This window comes from Amborella trichopoda, chromosome 8 (genome assembly GCF_054954075.1).
Source record: "Amborella trichopoda isolate Santa Cruz 75 chromosome 8, AtrichopodaSantaCruz75HAP2 v2.0, whole genome shotgun sequence".
Lineage (NCBI taxonomy): Eukaryota > Viridiplantae > Streptophyta > Magnoliopsida > Amborellales > Amborellaceae > Amborella > Amborella trichopoda.
In genome coordinates this window covers 38,234,813-38,244,353 of record NC_142343.1, presented here as the reverse complement: position 1 = coordinate 38,244,353, position 9,541 = coordinate 38,234,813, and the positions used below count along the sequence as shown (strand labels likewise).

The window sequence follows — 9,541 nt, the reverse complement described above, 5'->3', positions numbered from 1 at the left end:
GCCCCCATGTTAGTTGTAAATTTGTGAAATTGTTGAGGATATTTTAGTAAATTTAAAACTAATACCTGAGTTTTAGTGGAAATCTGGATACTAATAAAACGAGTGGCACTTTGGTATTATTTGAAAATTTGAGGGCGGTTTTAGTAACTCCCTTGGCACGCAGAACTAGTTCTTGAGTTGCCATGGCTCTTTGCTGTCTTTTGTCCATACAAAACACCAAATCCTTTTTTGGCATTTTCAAAGAAGTTCTCCTATTCTCTTTCTCTCCTCTTTTGTAACGTCCAAACACATGTTATACATTTCAAATAAATAAATGATTCATAAAGTGGCAGGCATGAAGTTCCTTGTTCTGCTGGAGAAGCTCGGCGCTTGACCTTCACAAGTTACTCTTTTGATGGACATTGTTCCATTACTTTGAACTCTTCAATGGTTTGGGCTTGTCTTATTCATTGGATGGTTCTTCTGTGGGGTGTTTTTTTCCTTCCAATGGGGATGACTTGGAGTAGTTGACGTAATTGCTTCTGTTTTTTTGGTTTTCAAGGATCACATGACTTGAGATACTTTGAATTGACAGGATTTTATTACATCGATTTTGGAAATACTTAATTACTAACTTCATTAAAACCCGAATTTCCAAACTTCTTTATGGTGTCTGATATTTCATGGTTCCTTTTACTCTTTTTTTTATTGGGAAAACAATCATCATTGATTGGGATCCTGAGATTTGTTGACAAATATTAGATACCTTCCTTGCCGGTTTGATTCCAGAAGTTTATCGCCCAATAGAGTTCTGATAAATAAATGACCATTTTTTTAAGATTCTGAATAAAATCATTTAGAATGGGTAAAGAAGGAGAGCCATAACAAATAGAAATACTTTAACCTTGTTATCAGTAGTTTTTCTTATCAATTCTGCTTTATGTTACTCTTTCCATCTCGTTCAACTTTGAACATTTACAAAATCGTGTCCTTTTCTCACAGTTTACCCATTTCTCAATTGTATTATCCTGTTGATTGAGAATGATCCATGATGAGGTGGCTGGTTCTCTGCATCGTAATGCTTCTCTCAAAAACTCATTTATGAAGTCTTCTGAAAAATACCATTACTTTGAGTTTTAAGGTAGCAGATCTTTAATAGTGATTCATCTAGTGTCCCTGCACATAATTTGTTAATTTTCCTTTTTCAACATTGTTCATTCATATATTTTGGGATTTTACGGTTAATGTAGAATGATCTCCATATTGGTGCTATGTTTGATACAGGTTCCTTCATTTCTGTATATTGTTTTTGGAATAAATAAATTTCTGTTTTTTTTTTCTGGGTAACCAGTAAAGGTGCCAGTTACCCGTGTTTATTGAATGATGAAAATTTGTAAACATACGAAGTGTTCTGTTGCTTTCAATGGCTACATATTTGAAATCTAGGATGTCATGATGTGTTAACACATATAATAGTTTAAGGATGAAAACATTGGTAACTGGCACCGTTACATGTGGAATTGGGGCTTTCCGATTTTCAAAATCTATATCTAAGTCTTGAATTTTCATGTACTTGATATGAAATAGGACTTCTGCTTCTCTGCTTCTACTTAGTTAGCATAGAAGCATGGTGAACATACCCTTTTCTTCTTAGGGGAGGCTCTCACCTCATCTCTCTTTCCTCCTCATTGTGTAACTAACTCATAAATGCTGGCTAATTTCCCCAATTATGGCATGCACTCTCCCTACTCTTGTCTCGTCCTACCTTGCATGGACCTGTGTGTGGCTCTCTGATTTTCAAAATCTGTATCTAAGTCTTGAATTTTCATGTACTTGATATGAAATAAGACTCTGCTTCTCTGCTTCTACTTAGTTAGCATAGAAGCATGGTGAACAGACCCTTCTCTTTTTAGGGGAGGCTCTCACTTCATCTCTCTTTCCTCTTCCTTGTGTAACTAACTCATAAATGCTGGCTAATTTCCGCAATTATAGCATGCACTCTCCTTACTCTTGACTCATCCTACCTTGCATGGACCTGTGTGTTTAACCCCATTGTTCGTTACCCCCCCCCCCCCCCCCCCCCCCCCCCCCCCGTCTCTCTACATAGATAACTACAATAATTTATCTATCTAATTGAGTCCTAAAATGCCAAACTTTACCTCCCAAATCATGAGTTGATTCATTTGAGTATCAAATCGACTGGCGAAACAAACTTGCCACCTGACTTGACATGTACTTCTACAGATACTTACTTTGCATGCTGAAATTTTACACAAATATTTTAGGTTTTTGTCATGCAAACATTCTTGTTTGTAGGCATTCATGTGGAACTGGTTATGATGCATAGGGGGACTCCTGCACTGCCGAATTTGCTGACACAAACACCACTATGACCCGTCGAAGTTCTCAAAAGAATTCATCGAACGGTGGAAAATTGATAGGTCAATCTTCTTGTTCCGATGGCAACACAAGAAATTCAAAGAAGGAACGCTTGCACTGGACTCAAGACTTGCGATCTCGTATCGAGGAGGCAGTTAATAAACTTGGTGGAGCTGATAGTAAGTGGGAATCAATATAGTTTGAAACATATTAAATCCAATGATGTATGTTATAGTAATCGAAAGGAGCATTCAGCAGCTCTTGACGAGAGACGAGAGATTAACTGTTGAGGGTTATTCATTCAACTAAAATTGATTTTTATCATTTTTTTTTTTTGAGAAAAGTTGACTATAATTGTAGTAATGTATAAATTTTATATGATTGAACCAAAAGACTTGTTGATGTTTGGAGATGATGTAAAAATTGGTTCTGTCACATTTTATATGATTGAACCAAAAGACTTCCTGATGTTTGGAGTTGATATAAATTTTGCACGTGAATCAATGGCATGCCACCATACATATTGGTTTCAAACATTTTGAACTCAAAATCTTTATAATGTTTAATGTGTTCAAGGAGCAACATCCAAACGCATATTGAAGGCTATGTCTCTTCCAGGACTTACCATCTATAATGTCAAAAGCCACCTGCAGATTTATAACCATGCCCTTTTATCTGCTATAGTAATAAATATTGTAGAGTAGATATTTCAAAATTTTCGAAGATGGATTTCATAATTGATTATAGCCCTACTTCTCTTTGTAGTGTGGCTTGCTTTGACATGGTTTATGGTTTCTTTGCAGAAGTACAGAATTTATAAGTTCTTTCCTGATTCTCATGATAGTAAATATTGAACTTTGAAACTGAATGTCATGTGTATTTCAACAAACACTTTAATGCTTCATTGTTCTTACAATTTTGTGATTCTTGACCTTTTGCTTTTCTAGGATCCAAAATTGAGCGGAGACGACTCTCTGATATTCTTCCCAACTTTGGTGTCGCATCGTGAGTGCCATCCTATCATATTTCAATTCTATCTAGATGAGTCTCTTTTTTCTTTTTTCAAGTAGCTAAGTTGACCTTGAGTTGTTCAATATTCATGAATATTTTTAATTTTAGCTTGTATAATATTTCTGTACAATTTTAACTATCAAAAGCATTTTACTTGTAATATATTAAACTTTAAGTCAAATAAAGTAAAATATTATAGCATTGAATGATATTAGAGTAAAATATTACAGTATCCAATGACATTTATATATTTAAAGGTTAAGAATTTTAAAATATTTAAGGTGAAAACTTAAATTCTCTAAAATGGAAACAACTAAGATTATGAAATCCATGTTATGTTATGACTTCTCCAGGACACAATTCTGGCTTGATCTAAGGAGTTGAGACAGCAAGAGGAATAAACTTGAAAGAGTCAAATGGTTTTATTGACGTCAGATGATTATAGATGTCTTCATTCTAACTGTGAAGCATTTGAGATGAATGCTTTCGGTTTTCGAAATCACATGGTGTGTTGGATTATTCAGTTGGAAAATTCTTGTGTATTTCTTCATAGCTGGAATTTGAAAATAATCATTATGCATTTTGGCAGGCATATGGTTACTATAAAAACTTAATCTTTGGCCATAAACTAAGAAAATAAAAGGTTCATGATAAGGTGAGCTGAATGTTGCCTTTTCAGAGCTTGTCATATAATTCGGGAAGTTACTCTATCTAATACTTTCAAGGATTATCCTTAGTCTTTCAGCATACACAGCAATTTTCCATCAAATTTCTTTAGGCCCGGGGGTGGGGGTTTATTGTTGTATTAATTTACTGTATATTAGGCGTATATTTGTAAAAGTTGTATAAAACAGTATGATTCTCTCTATTGTTTTTCAATCAATGGCATTTTAGTCATAGTCATTATATAAAGATACATTTCACAAGCTCCTAATATTATGATGCTAAATTGGTAATAAATAATTCTCTCAAGTATTAGAGGTTCCATACATGTCAACTCTCCCTTCTTGTTGCTACATCCTCTTTTGGTTTTAAGACAATATTAAACACTTCGTAGAGAAGGGAATTTTATGAAAAATAGCTGAGATGCACATCATCCACATGTGGCAATTATAGTGAATGACAGTGGCTATATCTCATTATAAGTGACATAATAGCTGAATTAATGAACAATGATATTTTCATTTCTGTTTTGCCATAATAATAATAACAACAACACAATAAAAACAACAACAACAACAATAATAATAATAATAATAATAATCATAACAATGAAGATGATGATGATGATAATGATGATTATGATGATGATGAAGATGATGATGGTAGTTTCTGTCTAGTATCTTGTAAACTTTGCACTTTCTGCCTTCTTTCTTTTTATGAGATGCCAAGATCATTCACTAGGCACACTTCCTTCAATTCTTGCTTGTCGAGCAGAGTGTTGGTTTTGTTCGATAATTATAATGCTGCATAGTTTGTTTTGGTTCTCCGATTTCTCCTGCAGTTGACACACATAGTTGTGAACTTTAAGGCTCCATTTGGGCGCACCAAATTTCAGCTATAGGGCCTTTTGTGCACTCCACCCATTTAGGAGTACAAAGCAACCCTCTTTACTAGCTTCGATGATGGACTTCTGGAATCCCTCATGTCAAAGAAACACCAACTGAAAGAACAAGTTGTTCATAGTTCTTTCACCTAAATAGAGAACAAAGAAGAAGTTGTTGTCCTTCATTAACAAATAAAATTGTCAATTTAGACTTGTTCAGCCATCCAAATGGGGTCACTGTCCACCCCCTTTCACTAGATGCATTAAGCTTACTCATGATTGGATATAGGAGCAACTCAAATATGAAGGGAATGGAAATGTTTATAGAATTTATAGTTTCAACTCCACTCATAAAAGAACTAGGCCTGGATGTTTCAACCAAAAGATAAAAATATATATCCATGCTAATGAACCTCGGTCCTCTTTCTAGAAGCCGAATCTATGCAGTATGCACTATAGTGCAATTTTGTTTGCTCATCAAAGAATAAGGCTAGTGCCATATTACAGAAAAAATACTTAATTGGATTTAGGGATAACTCTTTGTGGCGATCTTAAATTAAGATTTTATTGCTTAAGATATGCCTCTCTCTTCTATTTCTTTCTTTCGCTTTTAATTACAGTTTGAAATATTTTTCATTTGTTAATGCCAAGTTATAAACCTTTTCAGTTTGCTCATTCAAAAATATGTTCTTATAAGTAGTTCTTGCTTCCTGCCTACCAGTATGTGATGGAACATGTACTGATCTATAGCCATTTTAACAAATAAAACTTGCAGACTTTGTCCTTACATGAGAGTTTAAGAATGCTATGAACTGAAACATCTCTTTCCAATAATTAAACATTATGTTTCTCTATATTTTTGTAGCGTTAATTCTAGTTTCCCATGTAAACCATATATATACTTCGCAGATGTGCACAAATTACTGAAGCCTTGCAATTGCACTTACAAGTGCGGAGGTGATTATATGGTCAACTGGAGGTGAGGCACATTTTTAGTAGACATTTCCAATTTGGAACATTTTTCATGAAAAATTTCAATATCTTTTTTCCCTGTTCTTTTTGGAGTTTGTATTCGATAGTTATTTGTGACTTAAATGACATGTGCATATGGTTGCCTGAAATCTTTTCATCCATGCAGAAATAAAATGTGCTTTACAAGGAAATTACTCTCCGCATAGGTTGCTTGAGAGCGAATGTGCTTCCAAGGTACTCTTTTGAGGGTGTAATATTTGTCTCACATGTGATGTCTTATGAAATAGTGGGATGACGAAAATAAGATCACTTTCTTCAAATGAGAGTCATTGATTTCTCTTTTTAAAAGTTTCCTTTCAATGAGCGAATCATGGACATTTGTACTAATATTACGAAGACCATTCCTAGAGAGTTTAGGTGTTAATTTTTCGACAGAAACATGATGACTTCTGGTTTAGTTGATGTGAAAGTCAGAGATCGAAAAAAATAGGTTGAACAGGACAAATTGGTTGAACCAGATTGATCAAATCATTAAATCAATCCCGGATTATTTTCTTCCCTTTTTGTTATTGATTTTAGACTATTCATGATTGTGATTCTTGTCTTAATTATGATGGTAGCCCAGTTACTCTCTAAATTTTTTAAGCCAGTTCATTATCAGAGAAAATATTTTAGAGGAGGCCCATGTCCAATATGGGGGGCACAAATTCCCTAGTTTCCATGTCATTTGTTCAGAAGTTGGAGAGATATTGGATCATCTCTTCTTGCAATCATGGCCTTTTCACTTTGGGGTGTGTTGGGCTTTAATATAATCTATTAATACTTTTAGATCAATGGCAGCCTTAGTCTCCCTTTCCTTCTATCCATTAGAGTGAAAAGGGAAAGTTTTCGGGAGTCCTCTGGGAATGCATAAGTCTTGATAGGACTAGGGCTTAATTCTAACTACAGCCCTAACTTTGTCCATCAAGTAACTGATTCTAGTTTCTTTATGCTCAATTGCTTTAGCCTACCTCACCACACAAGCTTTATAGGATATAATAAATCGAGCATTGATATAAGTTGACAACCTTGTTAGAAGCTCATTTCTAACAAGTTTTAGGAGTATTGAAAATCACATAGCAGGTATTGATACTAATCATGAAAGTATCTTTAACAAGTTGAACTACGTATTTTGCCCCACATCGAAGCATATGAGAAAATTGGTCGTTTTTAACCTCCCTATTCATCTTTATGATCATGAGTGAATTCTTAACAGGTGTTAACTTTATTTCTTCTACTCTGTTAGCAGACCAAAAATAGAAATACCAGTGATTTTCTGGTTACTCATTATGCAAGAAATGAAAGCTACCAACTCCTTTTTATCAATATTTTAAATTTGTATTTAGAGACTGCCGAGAGAAGCCTCAAATACCCATCTATTTTTTAAAAAGAAATACTAAAAATGCCCATTTTCTCTGCGGGGTCAAAACCCATTAAGACTGAAACTTGAAGCTCAAGGAAGCTACCTTGACAAGCTCACTTCTGAAAACAACATCGAGATTGATCATAAATTTCATGGAGCTTCTTCCCCAAAATCATCATCATGTATTGTTGAAGTATCTAGGATAAATGCAGATAAACTTCTCCCCGATTCAAAAGTCAATGAGAGTCTTCAAGTCCATTGGGTTCACAATAGGCTACAAGCACTTGATCCCATTTTGCAGCTCATGCCATTGGTTTCTAAGGACAGCATGGAATATAACCAACTAAAGATTCTGCAACCTTTGGTCATCTCTAAAGAAGATCAATATTTAGACTCCAACAATGACAATGGGTCTTGGTGGTCTATTTTGGCAAGTAAGTCTCCTACTTCAGCTCAAGAATCTGCCAATAATGTTATAAACTCAAGAGAAAATAGATACTCTCAAGGCTTGCACCATAATCAGCCAAGTCCAAATGGAAACTCTCAAGGTTTTCATCTTAAGCCAATAGGAGAGTCGTCTCTTCATGGCTTTGATATTTGGTCAGAGGTCCATAGTTCTTTGATTAGGAATCCTGCTAGTTATATGGAGGGCCATCTGTCTTTCCATTGGGGAGAAATTTTCTTTACTACTTGGATTAGATACCTAGTAGTTAGTACTTTACATAATGAATTTGGGGGAGATTTTAGGAACCAGTGTGATAATAAGTCCCAATGAAATGTCAATCGGAAAGAATTGACACGTTACTTTAATGTGCATTTATATGTAATATGATCACTTCTGGCTCAATAAGATGTATTGCCTAATTGTTTGCCTTCATTAGCATTTATTGTTGATCATAGTACACTTGCTCAGTGTATCCAAACTCACCTTAACCCTATATGTTTGACAAAAAATTGCAAAAAAAAATTGGGTCAAGGAAAATATGAGGACTATGGAGTCATGCATGACCTTGATCGGTTACATTGTTGACAACTAGACCATGACATAACTGCTGACCTACACAAAACCAAAGATTGGGAGGAGGGTATCGGAAATAAAAGCAAATAGAAGTCAGATTAAAACTGAATCATAAAGAGTTTGGGAAATGGTATTTGGGCTCTTTTTTATGCATTACAATTTACAAAGCTTGATGAAAATCCAAAAGTTAATGTTAGAATGAGTTGTTATGATGGATTTACAAACTATGTGGTTCTTCTTTTAAAAAGTTAGTTTTTGTGGTAGTTTACTCATCAAGTATGGTTGTTATCGCTAAAAGACAAACGATACTTTTGTTATTACATAATATTAAGGTTGAAATTTATACTATAGGATAAAGGAATTATACAAAAAGGGTTGCAATACATACTTTTCAAGATAACATTGTAGTTCAATGAAAAAAAAAAAAGACAATGTACTTCTTTGAAAATTTCAAATTTGCCATTATTTAAGAAGGAAAAGGTTTATATAATGGTGAGGCCCTAAACAATCAAATTAAGGTGTACCTCAAAAATTCACTAAAAGAGGTTGTGTCGATGCCTAAAGAAACTCAAACTGATCATCTCGACCTTAAGATGTATGGATATAAGAAAAAATGGATTTAAAAGTCTTAGAAATCGTGCATCTTGTGATACATTTTTTGTATCGTCAATTTTCAAGACTTTCAAGTGCTCATAGGTCTCCTTGATCTACACTATTTTTGAAGTTTTAAATTTTATAATTAGATATGAAAATGAATTTTCAGGCCATCACAAACGCTTCCAGTATTAAAACAACATCTTTTTACATTATTGAAGGTGCGGCTTACTTTGATTGTTTAGGACCTCGGCCTTATACAAACCACACCCATTTAATAGTTAAGTTACTTCCGTTAAACATATATTTAAACAAAAAATAATTATGTTTTAATTAATACATCCATCACAACCCTTCCAATGTTAACCTTTTCATTTATTTTTTTCCTTTTTTCTTGGGTGGAGGGGAGAGGGATTGTTACTTCGAGATGAATATATATAAATAAATTTTCAAATATTCCATAAATTTTCTACTTTTGGTCGTAGGAGTCCATCAATAACCTCACCTAGAATCTGTTTTCTTTCGTTTGAAAATTTGGTAAAGCTACGAAGTTCATGGTATTTATTGTTTAATGCAGAGATTCCATGGTAAAATATCAATAAATTCTAATAATGATTTGGAGGGGAAAGTTGAATCCGAC

At 34.1% G+C, this 9,541-nt stretch overlaps 1 long non-coding RNA gene across 2 annotated transcripts; it reads left to right on the top strand.

Annotated features, from left to right (window-relative positions):
- The first annotated feature begins 309 nt into the window (after positions 1-309).
- On the top strand, positions 310-6,207 carry LOC148781077 (uncharacterized). Of its 2 annotated transcripts, none has more exons than XR_016060570.1 (5): positions 310-429; positions 2,296-2,537; positions 3,306-3,363; positions 5,825-5,894; positions 6,054-6,207. It is a non-coding gene; the product is annotated as an uncharacterized LOC148781077 (long non-coding RNA). The 2 variants fall into 2 exon arrangements; XR_016060569.1 differs by having other exon boundaries at positions 310-511.
- Positions 6,208-9,541: the final 3,334 nt, after the last annotated feature.